The sequence below is a fragment of the Coloeus monedula genome, assembly GCF_965178545.1.
Source record: "Coloeus monedula genome assembly, chromosome: 16".
NCBI classification, from domain to species: domain Eukaryota; kingdom Metazoa; phylum Chordata; class Aves; order Passeriformes; family Corvidae; genus Coloeus; species Coloeus monedula.
In genome coordinates this window covers 4,923,599-4,945,940 of record NC_138796.1, presented here as the reverse complement: position 1 = coordinate 4,945,940, position 22,342 = coordinate 4,923,599, and the positions used below count along the sequence as shown (strand labels likewise).

At 41.5% G+C, this 22,342-nt stretch overlaps 1 protein-coding gene across 1 annotated transcript in view; it reads left to right on the top strand.

The window, feature by feature from the left end:
• MAD1L1 (mitotic arrest deficient 1 like 1) overlaps window positions 1-22,342 on the top strand; it is a 348,417-nt gene that overhangs the window by 36,807 nt on the left and 289,268 nt on the right. The gene's annotated exons all lie outside the window — the stretch shown is intronic.

Here is a 22,342-nt window from a genome sequence, read left to right as displayed (position 1 = left end):
TCTCAGACAATTTCATCTGGAAAGGGAATGTCACAAAGCAAAATGTGCCAAGTACCCATCTGGGTATGGGAAAGGGAGTAGGGGCTCTGCGAACTGTGATTTGACTGCTAAAAAGGACCAAGTTGTAGAGATGGTGGAGGAAAAGGATGTTAGCAGTTCTGGTGGCAAAGTACTGCCAGGCTTTGAGAGGAGCAGTCTGTTTATGGAGTGAGATGCTTGTTTGAAACATGACGGTGTTTAAACCATTGCCCTCCAGTGGGAGTGAATATGTAATGGGGAAATGAATTTGTCTGCCAGAGCTAAACTTTCCAGACTGCACTGGTTCCACAGCCTTTCTGAACACGGTTCCACAGCGTGCCAGACAGTGCTTCTCACCCTCAGTGCACATATTCCTGCTTCCCTTCCTGTTTAATTCCTCACATTAGGAACCTTCTGTCTGTTCTTGTTCAAAGCAATACCTCTGCCTTTCAAAAAGGCCCTGGACTGTTTGCATTGCAGGGTCATAGCTGCCTTGTCTGAGCAACAGGACTGTGGAGAATTTCAGCCTTTGGTGTAAAAATGCTGAATGTAAAGCAGTCAAATACTGTGTGATTGAGCTCTGGGTGGGCACACTTAGCTTGACCTGGGCAGCATTTCCTGATGTGTCTCCTGAGGTAGGAGCTGCATTTTGGTTCAAGAGATGATTGTGTTTTGGGCTCCACCTTCCTAATGATGGGCAGGATTCAAGCCAGGTGTTAAAAGCTTTGGTTGTGCTGCTGCTGTTAATGAAACTGTTTAGTCACTTGTAAAATGGTTAGCTAAGTGTAAATTCCCAGGAATGAGCCAGCCAAATTGTTTGGTGGTTTTTGCTGTGAAGTTTACAGGGGAAAAAAAAAAACCCTCTCACAAATATAAAGAAAACATTCTGTGTATTAAAAATAAACTAAGCAAACCCTCAAATCCACAATTGATTAAACGATCAAATAAAAGAATGATGGTAGTGTTCGAGTTACTGATTTGGGTTTTTTTTTTGGGCTGTTTTTCACAACCTCTCAGAGAAGTGCTTTTTCTGAATTTATTAATGGCCATGGGTCTGTTGAAAAAGCAGCTTTTTGGTAGTGCCTGTTCATCTAGATATAATTGTGCCAATTTAGTTTAAAAATAAAAACATGATTAAAATTACTTTTTGATTTCAAGTTAAATGGGCTGTAAAGCTGCTCAAATTAAAATTCTGACATTTTCCTGATGCAATGCTGTGTGTCATTTCTGAAACTGATAATTTTGACTTTCTTCTATCACATACTTTATTCTGCCTTAAAAAGAAGGCAATAAGATGAATTTTTAAAAACCTTTCAGTACAGGTGATTTGAAAGTTCCCAGCAGAAAGCTTTGAATTTTTGGAAATAAAACGTTGTTAAGGAAGCAAACCTAATTTTCTCCTTTCCATAAATCTTTTCCAGATTTAGCTGATGGTCTTCTCTTTTATTTGTTTCATAATTGTGTTCAGGATTGTCTGTGTATTACAGTAACTTAATATGTGATCATGCCTCCCTCTAGTGATGGAGGTCAGCACTTATTCAGCTTTCTATTGTTATTGTTTTCAGCCACAGGTTCTTTTGCCCTTAGTTGAAATATGTTGTCTTTGGTGGTGATAGTGCAATGTTTGATTTATACAGTCAGTGGTTATGTGTGTACAGAGCAATGTGCAGTGCAAACACCACAACGTTTGTGTCTACCCTAAAAACTTTGATAAGTTTTCTCCATTAAAATTAATGAATTGGCAGATGCTTAGGAAAACATCATCAGAAGTCAGCACCTGAATTTATGAGAGAATCAGAAATAGTCCTGGCTTACCTGTTGCTGCAGTGCAAAAATGTAAATGTGTTTAGTAGAAGAGATTTGAGTGTTAAAGAGGGTTCTATGGCCCTCTTCCCTACCGGGCAGATATGGAGTCTTTGTGCAGTGGATGTGTGTGTGTTCATCACCAAGCTTTTAAACACAGGTAGGAGAGTGCCTGGAAGGTGGTGGGGGGTTTGCAAGCTGGTTATTCTCTCTCTGTCTTTACACTGCAATCATCGTGGTTTTTATTCCCAGTAATGCTTTCCCACACTGTTCAGTGACTGTGGTAGACACTTGCCAGCTGCTGTTTCTGCTTCCAGTGTCCTGTAGTTGGTCTAGAGTGGGGAGTTATGGCTGATGAACACACTGGTAAAAAACTTTTCTGAATGGCTTCACTAAACAGAATATTTACTTGTTCTCATTCCTCCATTCTTGACCTGCTTTCCATTTATTACTGTGCATTTTTCAGAGCCAGTGTTTGTGTAATTAAAAAGGCAATAGAGATGATCCCACCACAAAGAGGCACCATCACTACAAACCCACCTTTGCAGGGGTATTTCCCTGTGTGGGGATCTGCACTGCAATCTATGTTTTGTGTAGCCTGTGTAATTGCCAGTGTCTCCAGGCCTCCCAGAGATCAAATGATGATGCATATCCTATTTGCTCCGTCACTCACATTGGATGCTTTTAGACACAGAACCACAGGACTGAATTTCCTGAGCAGTAGGATTAAATCAATTTCTTTTAACAGTGATTGTTTACACGTTTGAGTTGTGTAGACTCCCTCAGAGCTTGCTATTTTTGCTAAGGGGAGAAAACCTTCCTGTGGTGCCAGCATGGGGCAGGCAAGAGGAGAGGGTCACTTTAGCACTGAGCACATGGGCAGAAACTCACTTCTCTTGGCAACTTCAGGATGGCTGAGTAATGTAGCTGAAAGTGCCATTAATCGTGCGTGATGGACTCTCAGTGCTGTTTTGGAGTGTGTTGCTAGAAGTCGTATAAATAGAGTAAATTACACTTGCAGCAGCAGGAAGTGTTGTGGAGCTTTTTAACTGCAGAGCAAAGATAACAATCCAAAGGTTCAAAAGCTCAAAAGAAGATTGCTCAGGGCCACTTTGACAGCAAAAAGTGTACCTGCTCTGCTGTTTAGGAAGAGGTGATGGAAGGAAGGTGTTTAATTAGTGGGTCAGTTTAACCATGCAGCAACCACTGGATAAAGCCCATTTTTCCCCTGCTGTAGGTGTGGTACACTGAAATGTGTTGGTGGTTGTAGTTTGGAATATGGAAAGACAGCCAAGTGGTTCTTCAGATTTTGTCTTATGGAGAAATGATGTAGCAGTTACACTATTTTTTTAAAGTGTGAAAAGCTGCATATTTATTGTGCCTGCTTCCTATCTGCATATTTGAAGTCTCTGGAGAGATTTCTGAGAACAATCCTGGCAAAGTATTCTAGAATTTGAAATGTTGTCCGATGAGATGGCTCACGTGAAGGAATGATGCTTCTTTATGGCTTCAGCTTTGCTGCACTTCTGAAAGACATACTATGAAAATGGTTACTCATGGTCCCTCCCTTTTCTGCTTCTGCTCTTGTTGTCCGAGTGCAATATTGACTCTGGACCTCGAGATGTCTTGTGGGAAGTCAAATATGAGGAAACACGAAGGTGAAGTTGGTTCTGGGCAGGATGAAGGACACCAAGGAAAATGGAAGAGCAGTAAATCCTTGCTTCTGGTGTTGAGATCCTGGAGCTGGTGGCTTATTCACATCACCTCGTGTCAGAAACCCAGCCATGTGTTTTGACATATTGTTTCATATGGGAAAAGGGACACAGAGAATGTGTTTGAAAAAGGGTTTTCCTACTGCTAGTGCTCAGGAAATTCTGTTAAGAGACATGGTTGTTTACCACCTTTATTCATATAAATCATGTAAAGCTGATTTACCCAAACAACCTGCCATGTGTGTTGTTGCTTAAAATGAAATAAAACCCCAAAACCATCGAAGACCAGGGAATGTAGATTGCAAACTGAACATAAAATGCTTTTAGAGTTGGGCAGCAGGGATTTATTTTTAATTAAAAAAAATGAATGAGTGATGATAAGCCCAGACCTGTCCATCTTCATAAATGCTGTTAGCTCAGAAGTGTTGTAAATCTTTTGCCCAACCTCTCTGTTCCTTGGATGTCCCAATGAGTGTCAGTCACAAAAACAAATAGAGCCTGTCAGACTTCTTCCCCTAATCTTCTGGAAAGTTGGACAGAAGTTTAATTACAGTGAAGTGTCTTTTATCTGACAGAGAAAGAAGTGCTAGCTTTTTAATAGGCTTTATGAGTTATTTTGTGATCAAAAAAAGCACTTAATGTCTAATATAGGACTAGGTGGTGATTTTTTTTTCTTCCTTTGTTCATCTATATGGCACATTGCACCTTGATTTATATGTAGAGGTGTCTGTGTGCCTAATACCAGACAAATGTTTATTTACAGTGCTTCAGGGCAATATTAACTGCTGGCAGGTTCTGCATTCATTTTACAGAGTGAGATGATGAAGGAATGACTGTAGTTGCTGCATTTCCTTTTCTCCAAAATGAATCTTTTCTGCACTTCTACACCAGAAGCTACTCGATAGTGTCTCATTAAGTGACCAATCTACATATTCATACAGTAAGCTTCTAGAGTAACATCTGGTTATTCATTACTCTAATTAGGTAGATACAAAGCTTTCCTGTTTTTTTTTCTATCATATAGTTAGCAGAAAATAGGAAGGCAAAAAATAATTTAGCCAAGACATTGACTTATGCTTCCAATTTGAAAAACATGGGATTTTGCCCAGACCTTTGCTTTTCATGATTGTGCCATTTTTAGTCTGATTTCCTGAGGAAGTGAGGCTTATTACTGTGCTTTGTGTGTGTATGTAAATGAGATTTGTCTGTGCTTACCCTACACTTTTGAACTTGCAAGTTGTGTTCTATCAAGCTTGGCAGATGGTGGAGGTCTCAAAAATAATGAATTCCAGCAAGTTTAAGGGAGTCAGATCTCTGTCTCCAGGAGAGACATCCTGAGGCCATGCCCTGAGGTCGTGTCTGGGATCAGAGCCCTGCAAGCAGACTCTTGGGAATGTTCCATTGTCAGGAAGGCTCCTTTGGAGATCAGGCAGCACTAAGGGAGCTCTGTCCTCACACCCTGGCAGCACCATCATTTCTGCCATTCCATGCTTTCCAAAGGCTCGTGGCGTTTGAGACTACCATGGTAATGTTGTTGGCATTGTTTCCATGCTTTTCATGTTTCATGTGATTTTAGTATGATTTGCTTGAGTCAAGAGTCACCGTTGGAGAGAGAAATCCATAGGAAACCAGGCAACTTTGGTTCTTGAGCTCATGGAACTATTCTCTCTCAGTTTAAAAAGAAAATATATAGAAAAAGCCAAAAAAAGCAGCCTAGAGGGGATAGACAAAGCTATAATGATACCATCTTCCCAGCCTGGAGCTCTGTGGAGACCGTAGAGTGCACAACCAGTACAAATATTAGTACTTGGTTTCTTACCTTTTATTTGACTGTGCTTCTGGGAGACCATTCAAGAATAATTTGTGAGAGCAATCTGTTCAGTGCTCTGATCACTTCTAATGATTTAAAAAAAATGTAGAAGCTATTTAACTCTGTTCTTTATGGTTCTTCTTGTTCCAGGGTAGTGACTGACCCTGGGTGTTCCTACCAACATCATCCCTGATGTCTGTGCATCTCTTTATTACTGGAATGAACGATGGCTTTCATTTGTTAGTGCTCATCTGGAGATGCTGGTTCAGCATTCCCTTGGTAGCAGTGGGCATTATTGACCAGAAGAATGTGTAAAAATAACCAGCTAGTTTGGTAGGAAGCACAGGCTGTTCTTGGTAGCGTGTGGCACAGCAGGCACCATGTTTGCAGCTGCACACAAAGTTAGAGAAGGAGAAATGTGCCTTGCATCTCTCCTGTGCATGACTCACATCTACACTATAAATCTTTCACTTTTGTGAGATTAAAATTCCTAAAAATTCAAGATGAAATAGATGTATCTTAATACCAGTCCAGAGTTCTTAGAAACCAGAATGGATATTTAGAATTATTGAAGTAATTAGAAGTCAAAACTTATTATCTATTTTCATTATTTTTATTCTCTCCGTCTTAGCAGAGGGATGCTATGATCAAATTAATGATTTACAGGAGGCTGATGGGCAGAGTGCCCCACATCCATGTTATATTTGTGATATGAATACAAAGGGAGGAATTGTAATCTCAGCTGTGCAGTAGGCAGCAGCACAGAAATATTCTACTTTGAAACCACTAGTATTATGTAAAACCACATATTCAGCCTGCTGCCAAGCTTTGTATAGAGCTCTGGGAATTGTAGTGCTTTAAGATTTCCAGTTCTTAGGGATTTGTCTTTTATTGCCTCTGCAACGTGGCAGTATGCCTTGAAAAATTTGATGTGAGTTGGAAAGAGTAGGGCCTGTCAGTTTGGTGATGTCTTTGGAATCAGTGCTGAAGTCACCAGGGTGGTTCCATGGATGAGATAGATGAATGGTGCCCAAGAAGTCTGGACTTAGTTTCTGGAGTGTTTTCCTGGGTGTTGAGTCACTTTGTACAGTGACACGAGTTTTTCACGTTCTCACCTCATGAATCAAACATCTCTGGTCGTGTATCCTGCCTACTCTGCACCTCATTGTTTTCAAGGCAAATAAAACATATTAATTCCTATATATCCATACTTGTTAAGAATTTTTGTTCCTTTCTCCTCCAAATACACCTCTGTGTCTTCCCATACAGTATCTTAGAATGACCGTAGTGACCGTGGCTCCTGGACTGTGTAAGTGTTTCATGAGAACACATCAACAGTCAAACAAGGCTGTGTTTAACAGCTTTGTCTCTTAATTTGTAATGCTAGAACTGCAATATAGCTTTCCTGAGCAGTCATGGGAAGCCAGAGGAAGACTGGTGGCAGAATGCAGAATGAATTTTCTGTCTTTTTATACTCATTCACTCGAACACCTACTGTAGTTGCTGTAATAACAAGACTTTCAAAGACTATGGATTTTTTAAAGTACTTTGGGGTACTGTTGATATTGTTTATTTTGAGCAGATTGATGAGGACAGCCAGAATACACTGAGACATTTTACCAAGGTAAAAGTGAATTCTATGGGATTTTTTAACCTGCTGTGAAGTGGTGTCAGTTCAAATACTGCACAGAATATGGTTATGTCTGAAAAATAGATTGTCTGGCCTGGAGTGTCTCAATCAGTTGATCATATCTGCATGTACACTTTGTTCAGCTCCATAACTAACTGCTTCTTGAACAATTTCTCATCTGGATCACATAGTCTCTCCTGCTTGCTGCCTTCAGGCTGCTCTTATTGCTATTTTCATTATGTGTTTAATATTCTTTGTGGCTGCCTGTGAATGTATAGAGCAAAATACTGAAAGTATATCCCTGGTGGTGGTGGGAAGGCATTTTTAATTAGTCATAAATACTCTTCTACTGTCAAAGTTTTATCATCTCTACAAAAGACATACTGCTTGGGAAGTTTATTCAAGAAGTGAGCTGCTTGTCTTTTTTAGCTGTGTAAGGCAAAAAAAAACTTGTCATAAATTGCAGTCAACCCCCCTCCCAAAAAGCAGCTTTCTCTTGCTGCTCTGAAAGTTAAATGACTAATGTGCATAATTTATTTGAGCATCTGTGCTAAAAACTTGCATACCAAGTTTTAGTTCAATGTGATCAACAATGGCGAAAATTAGGATTTATCATGGAAATGCTGACGGATGTGAACATGTGTAGGCTAAACCGGTGCCTGACAAACCTTCTTATTGTGCAATGCTAATGGTGAAACAGTTTTTTCTGCTGTAATTGCATTTCCCCCCCCCTCGGCTGCTTAATTTTCTCCTTTTCAAAATTCGGTGGTTTTAGCTGCACTTCTTATTTGGATTCCTGCTTTTTCTGGAGTCTGCATAAAACCTCCTAAGTTGTCTTGTGATATTTCTAAGCGTAAGATACCCTGAGGTGCCCGGGTGAGCATCGGCATCCCGAGCTCGGGCTGGGGCTTTGCAGTAACTTGCTGAGAACAGGAGATGGTGCCGGCAGCCTTGGCAGCTGCTCTGCCTTCCCTCCCCTCCTCCTCCACCTCCTCTGCCTTGCACAGCCAGGCTGCTGTCACCAGCATTATAAATTCTGGAGCCAATTAGCTAAAAAATGTTACAAGTGAAAGGAAAGAGAAGAAGCTGTAGAACATCTTGATGTGAATATGCCCGTTTCAGATACTCTTCCTGTGGAGAGCTTGAATCACAGAATCACAGAATGGTTTGGGCTGGAAGGGACCTTAAAAATCATCTGCTTCCAACCCATTGCCATGGGCAGGGATGCCACTCACTATCCCAGGTTGCTCAGGGTCCCATCCAGCCTGGCCTTGAACACTTCCAGGCATGGGACATCCCCTGCCTCTCTGGGCAGCCTGTTCAGTGCTTGACCACCCTCTGAGTAAAGAATTTCTTCCTAATGTTTGGTCCTAAACCTGCCCTCTGTCAGTTTGAAACCATTGCCCCTGGTCTTACCACTTTCTGCCTGTATAAAAGATCCCTCTGCCTCCTTTTAGGCATCTGAGGGCCACAGTAAGGGTTCCCCAGAGCCTTCTCTTCTCCAGGCTGAACAACCCCATCTCTCTCAGCCTGGCTTTGTAGGAGAGGTGCTCCAGCCCTCAGGGCATCTTCCTGAACTAGCTGTGCTTTTTGCTACAGCTCTGGTGCAGCTTTTGGTGAAGCATCAGATACTTTTGAGGTATCTGGCTAAGGAAGGAGAAGTTGGTTTGGAGGAGTCAAGGCAAGGCCTTCTTAGGAAATTGTGCTGAGAAAGTGTTATCTTAGCTGTTGGAAAGATCTTTGCTGTGTTCATGCCTTGCTGGTGCTTTCTCCTTTCTTCCAGCCTTGTGCACAAGATTTCTTGTTGAAGGAAATTTATTGAAAACAATTTTTTTTGTTGTTTAAATTTCAAAAGTCAGACCAATTGCTTAGTTTTTGCATGGGCATCACAGAAAGGAAATGTGTTTATAGTCAGTTCCTCTCTCTGTCTCTCTTTGAAACAGTATTTGGTTCAGAAGAAATGCTGACAGTTTCTCAGTGCAGTCATTCTGTTGCAGGAATGTGTCTCTCCTTAGGAAGGAGAGGGGATAGAGTTAAAGATGGCTTCAGAAGGGATGCATGGCTACTGGTCCAGTTATTTTGTTGCCAGAGACTTGTTTTTGTTTTTCCCTTAAACTATGGTGGGATGTGACATTCAGAGGGCCTGTTGGGGCTGGATGTGTGGTCAGAAAGAAGGCTGGGGCATGATGCTCTGCTAGAGTTTAGAACAGTGTTCCAGCAAAATATAATTTCCTTGTCATATTTTATGTATGGACTATTTTTACATATTTTCAATATTTAAAACAATGTCCATATTCATAACTTTTAAAATATGTTCTCACTGTTAAGAGATGGAAATCAGTAACAAAAAACACACACAAAAAAAAGTCCCATCAAAACCCCCACAACAACCCCCCCAAGCTTTCCTTTTATTCAAGCAACAACAATCAAATTCTTACGACTGGAATAACTACTGAAGAGGCTCTCTGTTTCTCAGCCAGAGAAAGCTTTTGAAATATTTATGGAAATAAACCAAAATGTGTCCCTTTCTGACTGTACAAATAAGAGATTATCAGATCTAGCCCATGGCAGTTGCAGTACATAGAGTCCAAAGCATCTACAAGTAATAAAATAGAGAATATGCTTTAAAAAAAACTGTGAGGTTTTTTTTATGGCACTCTACTGACAAAGCAGCACATTTCCATGGATTATCCTAATGAAAAAGTCCCTCTTTGTGCACCTTGCATTGGAGGTAAAAATTGTTATGGACACAATACATTAACTGACCTTTGAAAACCGAAAGTATCATTTATGTTGATGCATCTGTATCTACTTAAAGAGCCAGACTGAAGTAGCTCTTGTAGCTGGGAGTGTGGAGCAGGGCTGCTTCCATCTCCTCCTGCTGAATCCTGTGCCACCAGGGATAGAATTGTAAAACAGGTTGTCTGGCTGTGTCACACTCCCAATTTACTGAGTTGAACTTGCTCATCTGAGTCTTATGCCTTGCTTTCCATTTTACAAATCTTGCTCTAGTGTGAGAATTGGAGCTTGTTGAAGTCAGAGTGCATTTTGATGATTCACAGAAGAATCTGCAGAGCCAGGTTTGTAAGGAGATACCTTTTATTAGAGCCACTGATAGGATTAGCAGACAGACACGTGTGGGCACACAGCCAACGCTCACTTCTGATGGAGAAGCAAAAGCCTTCGAGCTAAATGCAGGTTGAGAACAATTGCTCTGAGTTTAACTTGATTAATCAATTGGGCAATTTGAGAGAGAAGGTGGTGGGCACACTTGGTACAGGTGTCAGAGGAGATGGAAGGGCTGTTAGCACCCGTGGGAAAGAGACTGAGCAATTTGTTCTGATAGCAGGGTTTGGATACTTGGAGAAAACAAACAATGAGTAGAATGAACTTTCTCCTTATAGAATGAACTTGAAAGCAAAGTGTCACGTTTTTGTTGGAGCCACATCCCAGTAAATCCTGTGCTTCACTGACTCAGCACTGGGGTGTCAGCCTTGCAGTTAAGGGACTAGAACTTCAATTTTATTTTTTTAGCCAAAAATATTATTTTCTAAACTGTCAATAAAATAATTTTGCTATATTGTTTGACTTATCTCCTCTGGGCACTCGAGTGCAGCAGCCAGTCTGAACTGCCAATACAGTGACTGCTGAATGAGTTTTGCTTTGTTTGTCCAAACACTTTAGGATCAAGTCGTTGTTCCCTGAGCCCTGCTGCGAGTTCTGGGGGCTCTGCCGACTCTGGGAAGGACCAGCTGTAGATACCAAGTGGGGTGTTGGTGCTCGTGGCAAAATCTGTTGTCAGTTTTGAGTAACTGCTTGGACTTTACAGCAGCATAATTAACTTGTTTGTTTTTTTAAAATTGTGTCCTGTTAATAAAAGTGCACCTGCTGCTGTGTTACCTTGAATCATGATGTGTAGTTTGTGCACAGCCATGGGTGGTAAGTCTCTAACTCACCTATTTGAGAGTAACATGATGTCTTCTAACAGTGTATTTGTCAGATGTTTTTCGTTCCTAATTACAATCCAAAAGGGGGGAAAAAATGCTGATAATAACTATGATTATAAAAACCCAAGTAACACTAAGATAACCCGGGGCAGAGTAGTGCCTAAAAATACTTGCTGTTTTTAAGCTAATTACATTTTATATTGCCAGTGACCTTTTGGAAACCTTTCATTTGCATGGATTGCTGATGCCTCCAAGGAAATGCCTTTATGCAAAGAGAAAATGCATTCCCATCATCTCCTCAAACCAGAATGCAGGTCTGCTGTCTGTAGAATGTGCCCTTTCTCAGAAGGACTTCATAACAGGCTTGTTCTGAACTGCAGGGAGAGCTTTTCCTGGTGGAGAAGACGAGCACCCAGGCTGTGGCATCTCACCAAGCTGCTGCTTGAAGGTGAGGGCTCTGTGTATAAACAAGGACGGGGGACATTCTTGAACTTACAGAAGTATTCATTAATACTTAAAGGCAGAGGAGACTTGAAATTCATTCTGACTCCCTTGGGAAATATGTGGCTCAGTGGCAAACTTATGAATGATGAACTCTGGGCCTTGTTTCAAACGTATGTGTCACACACAAGGCAGAAATCCCTCATTGCAAGCTTTTAATTTGGATTTTTAAATTTTGTGTTGAATTAATTACTTCACATCTTCCTTGAATGACTGACTGCTGAAGGCCTTGAACTGAACACAGGAGAGTGAGACTGGATGAAGTTTTAGTAGATTCTCCTTTCCCATCCTCTGGAGACGGTTGTCTAATTCCTGAATGAGAACTGAGTAAGAGAGAGCAGAGCTGTTGCAGCTCCCATGGATAATGTAGCTGTCATTGAGGCTGACAGAAGCTACTGTGTCCTTCTCCTTGCAAACCCAGCAGTCCTGGTCAGACAGCCTCAGACTTCATTGGTTTTGATGTTTTAAAAATAAAAGTGAGTGGCATCTTTTGTTAATGTGTACAGACTTTGAAGAAGTTCCTCTTGTCCTTAAAGAAGTGAGTCAAGCCAAGGACTCGGTGTAGATGGTACCATGTTTGATCAGTCAGGCTAATTCTTAATTCTTTTTTTTCCACAGCACTTTTAAAGAGTAAGTTCCTTCTCTAGTTACCTTACTTCAAAGAAGTAGACCACCATCATTGTCTCTGCTGCAAGACATTGAAGCACATTCTTGAAACATGAAGGAGAGAATTGGACATATAAAATCCATGAGAATTAGCTGATTGTTATGAACACAGAACCATGTACATATTCCCATACTGGGATTTATGCCACTTAGCACTCATCACTGTGTCAGGAGAGGCTTATGTGGAGGTCAGGTGGTGTGCAGAAAATTTGGGACCTGCAGCAGAGATGAACCAGGACTTGGGAAAAATGCTTTCCTTAGAAGGAGGCTGGTGGTATAAGCAATGTGTGTCTGCTGTGTTTTTACACCTGACCTAGACTGGAGCCTCTCTGAAGTACAGTAAATGTTATTTATGTTCTTCCCAAGTGTGTACAAGGATACGTGTTTCTGCTTGTGGTCAATGATGTGGTGCTTTTTAATGTGTTAAAGCTGCTTCAGGTAAAGAGGGTGAGGGAGAAGCTGGATAGAAATTGAGAGACCTCAGTAAGGCAGGACTGCAGAAACATTCAAAATTCAGTGGACCTTTGGAAGCAATTTTGTTCTGGGCTCTGATTTTTGACCCAGGACCTGTGTGTAATGTTAAGCAAGTCAGCAATCTCTCCTCTGGCTGGTGGGAGTTAACAAACCTTGTGACAGAATTTACCAGAGCATGTCTTTGTCACTGCTTGTGTACAGGACAAGCTGGAGCTGTGTCAGGGGGGGTTAGGCTGGATATTGGGAAAAAGTTCTTCACCCACAGGGTGGTCAAGCACTGCCCAGGCTCCCCAGGGAATGGGCACAGCCCCAAGGCTGCCACAGCTCCAGGAGTGTTTGGACAATGCTCTCAGAGACAGGGTGCGATCGTTGGGGTGTCTGTGCAGGGACAGGAGTTGGACTCGATGATCTTTGTCAGTCTCTTCCAACTCAGGAGATTCTGTGATTCTAAAAATTATATATTCCAACTCCATCTTCTGCAGAAAAGGGGTGGAGTGTGAACAGAAAAAGTGTGTCATTACTGCCAAACCAGCTGCAGCTGAGCAGAGCCACGTATGAGAGTAAATCATATTTCAGATCACCACTTTGATAAACAAATTTTAGATAAACAAATTTTAGAAAGTGAGAATGAAAACCTGAGGAAACAATGCAGAAGAGTGAGTCTGTGTGTGTTAGTGTCCCTTGAGCCCCCAGCAGGCAGGAGAAAAGGTTGTTAGAATTCTAATTTGATTCAAATTCCTTTTGATTTCGTAGTCCATGTGAATTCTGTGTATATTGTTGTTGGAAAGCGAGCAGAGGATGCTTAAGACTCCCTTACCTTTATGCTTAGCTAATTTTATGGCCCTCCCATATTTTGTAGCTGTAAATGTTGCAGACTTTATTACATTTAAACTGGTTTTAATATAGTAGGTCATAAAAATTAAGAAACGAGAGGCAGTGTCCACTGCAGTGATGCATTTAGTTCAGGGAGGATGCTTGCAAGTCGCTGAAAGGCTTAAACTGCAACTCCAGGATCATCTGCTTAGTGAAGCCAGTGCAGAAATAACAAAACCCAACCTGTCACAGCTGAGAATGAATTTCATTGTTAAAAAAAATTCCTCTTTTCCTTTCATCTGACGAGCTGGTTTATGCTTTGAGGCATTGATCCAAATGTGAGGGGAGGAGGGAGGCTGTTTCTTTCCTTTTCATAGAAAGGTTCAGCAAGTTCTGTACACTGTATAGCTGTACATATACATACATTTAGTATATACATGTACAATATGGTATAGCTGAGACCCTTCCTAGCTGACTGCTGAGGAGCAGCTCTAGTTTATTTGTTAATTGCAATTATTCTACCGGCAACCCATAAGTCTTTATGATTTCGTACATCTGCTTCCAGGAGGTTACTCTTGCTGCATTGAAAAGCTAAAATAGCCTGGGAAGGTAGGCAGTTACTGGGGGATGGTTCCATGGATGTGTTTGACATTTCTTAACTGTTGAGCATTTGGCTTTGAATCTTCCTTCAGAGAGTGGCAAGGCTGGTGTCTGATCTCCACATGGGTCACAGCTTCATTTAATACCTTTTGACATTAAAACTGTTTGAGAACTGATGCCTGTGGTTTTGTCTGTTCTGATTTCATCATGGCTTAACAGTTGGTAAATGTTCCTGTAAAGTGTTTATGATGGTTTCTTCAAGTGACAGCTTCAGTTCCCACATTCTGAACTTGTATCTCAGCAGCTGCTTTACACCAACGTTCACGTTCAGCACAGGCTGGGAGCCACAGAGGAGCCAGAGGCTGAGCACACTTGCTTGGATCCTTTTATACTGTATTACAACAGGGGCCATTTGTTTTGCTGCTTCCATTTTAAAAAAACCAAAAAAAAAAAGCCCCTTAATCCATCAGAATGATTAGATCTGTGTGTCTAAGATGTCACAAAAGCAGAATGGGTTGGAACACGGTGTCCATCTGAGGCACAGTTGGCACAGAGTCCTCTGCCCACTAACCTGAAACCTCAGTGTAAACTTGAACGACTTTACAGGCTGGCAGTAATGGCTGTGATAAATCAGTCTGCTTTTTGTTTGTGCAAATGACCTAATGGTCAGAGAACTTGGACACAGAACCACATTAAATAAATTTATTTTAATAATTCCTTCATAGCATCCATTTTATCATTCTGGGAGCCAGTGTAGATTCATTTTGGAGTGTGCAGAACAGGTATCCCATCACTCATTCGGCTTTGTCTGCGTCTGAGCAAATATCTGGATGGCTAACTTTTTCCTTTTTTTAAAACATCTGCATTATTTTCCCACTGCTTCTTGATTTCTACAGCAGGAAAAAAAAAAAAAGAAATTAAAAAAAAAAATTACAAAGCCCTGACTTTGTGAATTCCTGTGTAAATTTTGCATTGTGTTGTGTTTGATTTCTTGTATGAAGCTCTTAACTGTTAGAGAGACAGTGAGAGGGAAATGGTGCCAGATTTGCTGCTCTTTAAAACCTCATATTTTTCTGTTCTAAAAGCTTGCCTTTTTTTTTTTCTTTTTTTTTTTGTGCATGTGTGTGTTTTGTTTGTTTTCTTTTTTTTTTTTAATCACAGAATGGTTTGGGTTGGAAGGGACCCCAGGAGGTCATCTGATCCAACCTCCCTGCTCAGGCAGGGCCATCCCAGAGCACAGGACACAGGGTTATGTCCAGACAGCTCTGGAATATCCCCAGTGAGGGAGACTCCACACCCTTTTTGGGCAGCCTGTTGAGTGCTCGGTCACTGCCCAGGACAGAAATTCTTCCTCCTGGCCAGGTGGAATTTGCTGGGATCAGTCCCTGCCTGTTCCTCTGGTGCCATTGCTGGGCCCCCAGAGCAGAGCCTGGGCCCTGCTCAGAGCCCTCCCTGCAGGCAGGGACACCCAGGCATGGGGTCCCATCTCAGTTGTCTCTTCTTGAGACTGAACAGCCCCACCTCTCTCAGCCTTTTCTCACAAGGAGCTGCTCCAGTCCCTCCCAGCATCGTTGTTGCCTTCCACTGGAGCTGCTCCAGGAGGTACTTCAGTAACAGAGGCTGGCTGGTTTTTATGGCTTGGTAGACCTGGCTCTGAACAGTTCTGTAGCTTAGAACAAATCCTCTTTTTGTAGAGTTTGTCCTTGCAAGTGTGGGGACAAAGGAAAGCCAAAAGCTTGTACCTTTGTGGTAGCGGTGGAGTTTTGAGTTTTCAGCAGTGCCCTGTCGAGCCAGATGAGAGGTCTGGTGCCTTCCCACCTTGCCCAGCTGTGCCTCTGGCCCATCCCTGTGCAAGGTGGGCTCTGCTCAGCACAGAATAGCCTGGAGTGGAGAGGAGGCAGGAGGCTCTTCGTATGGGAATGAGTCCAGCATTTGGGATCTTCCCTTTTTCTCTTCCTGGCACCCCCAACATTGTCCAGTGGAAAGGAGAAATGAGGCTTGGAAATGGAGAGACCTCAATTGAGTGCAGCCCAGGAGTGTGTAAAAGGTACTAAAATAATACCTTTTGCAGCATGTATTTTGGCAAGATGAGTTAATGTGTTTTACTGCTCCACAGTGGAAGTCACAGATTTCACTCAGGCTCTTTCCATCAGTCTTTAAATTGTGTTCACAATTTCATTTTTTCTATTTTTCATTTCTTTTGTTTTGTCTCTTAGTTCTTTTAGCCCTTCATGGGTCCCATGTAACTTAAAGGTCTGCAATACCTTATCCACTCTCTTTGAAAAAACTCTCTCACATAGAAATTGCCAGCAGGGAGACCATTGGACGTGATGTAGCATTCATTTCTCGGCTGCACTGGGTAATGATTTCCTGGTTCCAGGAGCAAGAGATTAAAATTCTGGTGAGAGGATTTGCCCCCTTCCTCACTCAGCAAGGCCCCTGTGCCAGAGCTCAATCACTTCCTCTGCAGCAGCAGGAGCAGAGGGAATGTGATACTGTGGTCATTCAATCAGAGGGAGAAATGCTTTAATCTCTGCTATTCTGTCTGATAAATGCTTTCTTCTTTGTTCTGAATTCAGATCTCTAGTGTTCCTATTGTTGCAGGGATTGGCGGAGAAAAGAGATCATCCTGTCCAGTTAAGTGTTCGGTGATGATGCCGTCCTTTATTCCCAGAGGTACTTTGTGATTTAGTGAGAGAAATGCAATTGCAGGAAGGGCAGAAAAGGCATAGGAAAGAAGTGGGACTATCTGGCAAATCCCACCACAGCTTGTAATTTCCCTAAAACAAGGACAGCATGTCTTGTGAGAGACTTTTATTTGCAAAAGCACAGTGGAGATAGAGCAGCTTCTGCTTCAGCATGTGGTCTTTGCTCTGAATATTTGGGGTGCTCCATATTAATTGGACAGATGAATTTTTGACCTGTGCAGCCACTTCCTTTGTCATGTGTTCCTCTTCACTGCAGCAGCTGCACAGAAATGCGATGGATGAGTATTGACTTTGCTGCTTTCTTTTGCTCCCTTTGCTGTATTGACGCGAGTTAATAGGGCAGAAGTGGAAGACAGACTCGCTACAAAGTGGAGAGAGATTTTATGCCAATAGGGTTTGTAAGATAAGAAATACAGCATTGAGGGTGAACACACAGGAGAGTTAATAGCTAACAAACCACTCGATGTGTTTACAGGAGAAAGACACTGACCAGGGACCATAAGCTCTTTCTCAATGAAGATATGTTTTCTTGTTTGGTGTGATGTGTTGTTAGTAATTAGTTTTTCTCAGTGCTGTCAAGTGCTGAAAGATGGGTTGTTGTCATTTATAATGCTGTTATAATGTTTCATTATGTTGGCTTAATGAGTTTTTGCTTGATTAGTTGATCACACTATTAGAGGAGAGCGCCTCCATTTTTATTAATACTACTACATCCGTATGCTCCTGTGATTTGGCCATATTAAAAGTGGAAATGAGTGTGTTAAGTGAAATTTAAGCTTGAAGGTGATTGGAAATGGAAGGCAGAACAAGTTCTGACTGAGCAATAATAGTTCACCCAGCCTGAAAAGGCTGTAGATCATTTAAGCTACTTAATAAATGGAGTTTGTATTCTAGAATTCTAAACCAGTTGTTAGTAAGGAGCCCACTGGAAGGATACTCTGGCTGTACATCCAAATGAAGAAAAAACATTTTAGATGTTCTTATGTTCAGTGGTTCAAAAAACCTCTGCTGATACGCAGCAGTAGTTTGAAAGGCTGACGAAACACTTTGGTATCAGGAAACAATTAGAACATCTTAAAATGAGTGCTGTACTACCACTGAACAGGACGTTGTTGGATCCTTAGAATGTCTCTGAGTTACAGAAAGGAGACTGCCAGGGGCAAGAAGCAGCCCTGGATAACAAATTGAAGCAGGTATTTGGAAACCAGCTAAATACATGTTCACTGGAAGATGAAAGGAGACTCTTCATATCTCTTATAATTATGAAGGAGATGAACTGTGCTGCTGGCAAAGTTATTTAGATGGATTGACAATTGAAAATTAAGTAGTTTAGTTAAATATTGGAAAGCCAGAAATGAATGAGAGTGCTTAGAACCAAGTTAATTATGCACGGATATGTGCTGTAGGTATGGGGGGAAAATGGCAAGGGGTATTTACTGGGCCAAGTTTTCAGTTTGCCTTTTGTTTGGGAGCTCTTTTTAATGAGAAGGATGTTCAGTAATTTTCATCTAATTAATGTTTGTGGCATTTTAATGTTCTTTTAAAATGGGCATCTGCATGCATTTCTAAAGGGGCCCTGCCTAGTTTGGCTTACAAAGTTCTGCTTTTGTACTGGACTTGGGTAGAACTAGAAGAAGAAAAAGCATAATTTAGTGCACTGCAGGCCAAAATATTAAACCCATGCTAGAGACGAATAATGGCATAAGCTGAAGAGTTCCCTAGAAATAACCTTTCCTTAGTGACCTTCTTAGGAGAAAGGAAACAAAGGAAACTTCTTCCTCTTTCTGCTTCAAATGCCATTTTTTTATGGCTTAAAATCTTTATACCTAAACGTGCAATAAGTATATTCTTTCCTGGTTGTTCTGGAAATATGAAATCCATTGGTGAAGGACATAATCAGAGAGGGAGTAGAAAGCTCTGGCCTGTTGTTCCAGTGAGGTACATCACACTTAATGTGGCAGTAGGAAGGTTTTGTAGGCAGATGGAGGCTGTGCTGGCTGGAGGTCAGGTAACTTTGGGGCCAGCAGAAGTTGTGAGTTCAGAACTGAGGATTTGCAGCTTGGGCTGGAGTTTGCATAGGCAGTCGTGTTTCAGATGTGTAACATGAATATGAGTATCATGAATATTTAGTTCTGGTTTTTTATCTTTGCCAAATGTTACGTGACGAGGTGCAGGTTGGTTGATAGTCACAGTTTGGTCAGCACAGCTGGAAGAAGCCAGTTCTTAAATAAAAACCACACCAAGGTTAGTGATTTCTATTGAAATCTTTGATCATGGCCAAACAGCTGCTATTCCTCTAAAATACCTTATTGAGGAAGAGTGTTGTGATCAGATTTATTTTCAGGGCTGCCATCAGTTCTTGGGGTATGAACAAGTTCAAACACAGGAGGGACTTGTGTGAGCTTCTTATATAATCATATCTCAGTCCATTGACTGGGACCACACAGATATTTGATTTTGGAGTCTCTGCCAAATAGATGCTGGAAGTGACAGTCTGCTGTGAGGTACCCTGACATCTGAGCTGTTAATCATGGTGGAATTTGAATGGGGTATTTAACTGTGCAAAGCTTTTTCTGTCCTTTTGTTAATTAACTGAATTATCCATCTATCAGTGTCTTCCAAGAGAAGACATGGTGCATGTTCATCTGCACGGACAGTCTCCATCTGCTTTTAAAATGTCATGCTGAGATCAGTATCTTTTTTTCCAGATAATAGGAGATCAAAGTTTTGGTAAAGCATAAAATCCAGAAAGGTTTGGGTTGGAAGGGACCTCAAAGATCATCATGTTCCAACCCCCTGCCATGGGCAGGGACCCCTTTCACTAAACCAGGTTGCTTTGTAGATGACAGGGATTTGAACATTTCTGTTTAGAGTGCATGACTGAACTTTTTTGTTCTAGACTTTAGTTTTAATGCCATTTTTGCGAACAGATGCAGAGATGTTGAGGTATTTGCATTGAATGGATTGAATTGTGGCAGATTTTTCCTAGGGTATCAAACCAGCTTCTTTATCTAAGAACAGAAGGAAAATTTAGTTTTGGAATAGTTTCATTAGTCTTTGAGTTTGTGGTGTTCATTGCCCTGCTTAGCCTCTGGCTACCTTGGTCACACCAGAGAGGGGGGCAGATCTTTTAAAGCCAGGGAGTTTTGTGCAAAGGAAGGAGCAAGGATATGGCTTTCACTCCAGCCAAATGCAGAGACAGCTGGGTTGCTCTATTTAGTGGCAAGGAGAAGGGTGTGTGTGTTCTGTAGCCCACACGTTCGTAAGGAACAGAATTTGGCAAGAAAGTGTGGGGAGGGGAGGGGAGAGGAAATGTGGGCAATGTAGGGCTGATGAGGGTGCTGTGGGAGGACATTTGATTTATTACTGCATGGAATTAGATGTACAACCACAGTCCAAAGGAAATTGAGCTTTGCTAGTTAGGTGGTTTTGTGGATTACAGAAGTATCTGATGTTGTGTGTGTGCATAAGGTAATTTAACACAGTCAGAGAAGGCTGCCTGCAAGGGGACCTGCTCAATAACAGCTGTTTAAAAAGACTTGTATTTTTCTCCTGACATGCATTCTGTGACTGAGCAGGTTAAGACCATAATTGATTTTCTTAAACCCTCTTTTTCTTAATGACTATGGAGCTAAAGAGAGGCATTTCAGTATGGAGAATTTCACTTTGTGTCTTCCAGAGTTGAATCCATTGATTTTTCTGAGGATTAACATGCTTGGTTTTGTGCTAATTATAAAGAACTTTGCAGCAGAAAATTGCAAAAGACTATTGCAGTGGGTGGACTCAATTTACTCTGTATTTTTGAACTGAATTCCTTTGGCTTAAACTCATATCTTAAATGTTCCTTTTTCTTTGGCTCTACATGGCCATTTCATCCATGGACTGAAACGTCTGCACGGCCTGCTTCACCACATCAAGGTTGTGATTACAGCAGGGAGGTTTGACATTTGCTTTCTATTCCAAGCTAGAGCATTAGAAATGTCACCAAGGGACTGATACATGGTCGGAAGCAAGAGAGGAAAAGTTCAGGCATTGGAGAAAGTAAGGTTTGGTCCTTCAGAGAGGCCTCTGGTTGGGATTGACTGGGTTTGATTTCAAATTAATAACTAATATCTTGCACTGCCTCTTGCTCATTTATAATTTCTGGTAAATATTCCCTCTTCTGTGGCCTCCTTCCCTTCTGCCCTTTTGCAACCCTTGTGTTTGTCTTGCTTCTCTGGGGCAATTCTGGAGTTTCTGGTTTCTTCCCTGGTGGCCTCAGTGCTGCCTCTGCCATTGGGATCCACCAGCTTCGTGTGGCAGAATGGGGAGCTAAAGTGACAAGAAGCTAGAGCTGAGCTAAGTGCCAGCAACCGAAAATAACCTCCAGTTTTCACTGCTGACTTCTAAAAAATCAGTCTGTTCCCTTAAAAATGTGCTGAATGCTGCCAAGTCTTCCCATAACATACGTGGCTTTGTTAATGTCAGATACAATTCCGTTGTTTAAAAAAGGCTGTAGAACTCTTGCAGTAGCTCTTGAATGTGTGCTCACCTGTTGGAGATTGAAATATTGCCTTTGAAGTGAACTTTAACTGTTTTATAGGGGGGGAGAAACACTAATTTGAGAAGCCATGAACATGCTGTTCTGTTTATTCTGATTGTTCTGTTGGGAAACTTCTGGGGGAGGATACCTACAAGTGTATCTATTAATCACTTCCACCCAGAAAAGCAATTTGTGAAATGTAATAAACAATGAAATTTGATCAACCTCCAAAACAATAAGATGCATTTCTTGAAGTGGTGCCTAGGGCAAACACACAATCCTTGGGAACAGCAAGTAAAACATGATCTGTGCAGATGTGCTCTTCATTTATCAGAAGATGCTCAGGTCCATGTGTGCAGACCTTTCTCACTTGGATCTAAGAAGAGAAGTTTTCTAATTAAATAGACTTCTTGTTGGAAAATAAATAGACTTCTGTTGGACCTATGAAAGCACTTTTTGTGGGAGGATGTTCCCCTGTTGAGTCCCTGCAGTGGGAGTGCTGTAAGATGGACATTCAAACAGTGCTCTCACTACTGAGCTGGATCTTCTTTACCCTCATCTAATTTTTCACATCTAATTTGTTTCAGAAAAGTGGGAGTAGAATGAGTGTGTTTTGCTCAAGCTGTTTAACCAAAGGAGTTGAGTACTTGTCTGTTCCTCCTCAGAGCTGCTGGTGCCTCAATATTGTGGTTGTACTTAGTGCTGAAGACCCGTGAAAGACAATGAAAATGAGACATTTCTGGTTCTCTGCTTGAGAGCTTCCTGAGGTGATGCTGGGTGCATCATACGTCTTGGAAGACTTGTATCTGCCTTGGTCACCCTTCAGTTTCACTAGAAAAAGAATTAGTCCCACAAAAATGAGGGAAGGCCCTGGACATCACACAGCTGCATGCTGGCTCTCTTCTGTAGTAGTTTTCCTTAATATTGTATTACAGATCTAAAGACATTCAATTTTATCTCTGGGGTAGTTTTGTCACTCTTTGGCTTCTTATTACCCTGAGTCCATAAGAGACAAGAGGTATTGTGTTGTTTCAGTTGCAAAACAAATCCACAAAGGAGTTATTATCTTAATTAGTTTGAAATGTAATTTCATTCAAGCTGTAACAAACAAGTAGGTACAAAAAAAGCAGGTAGTAGG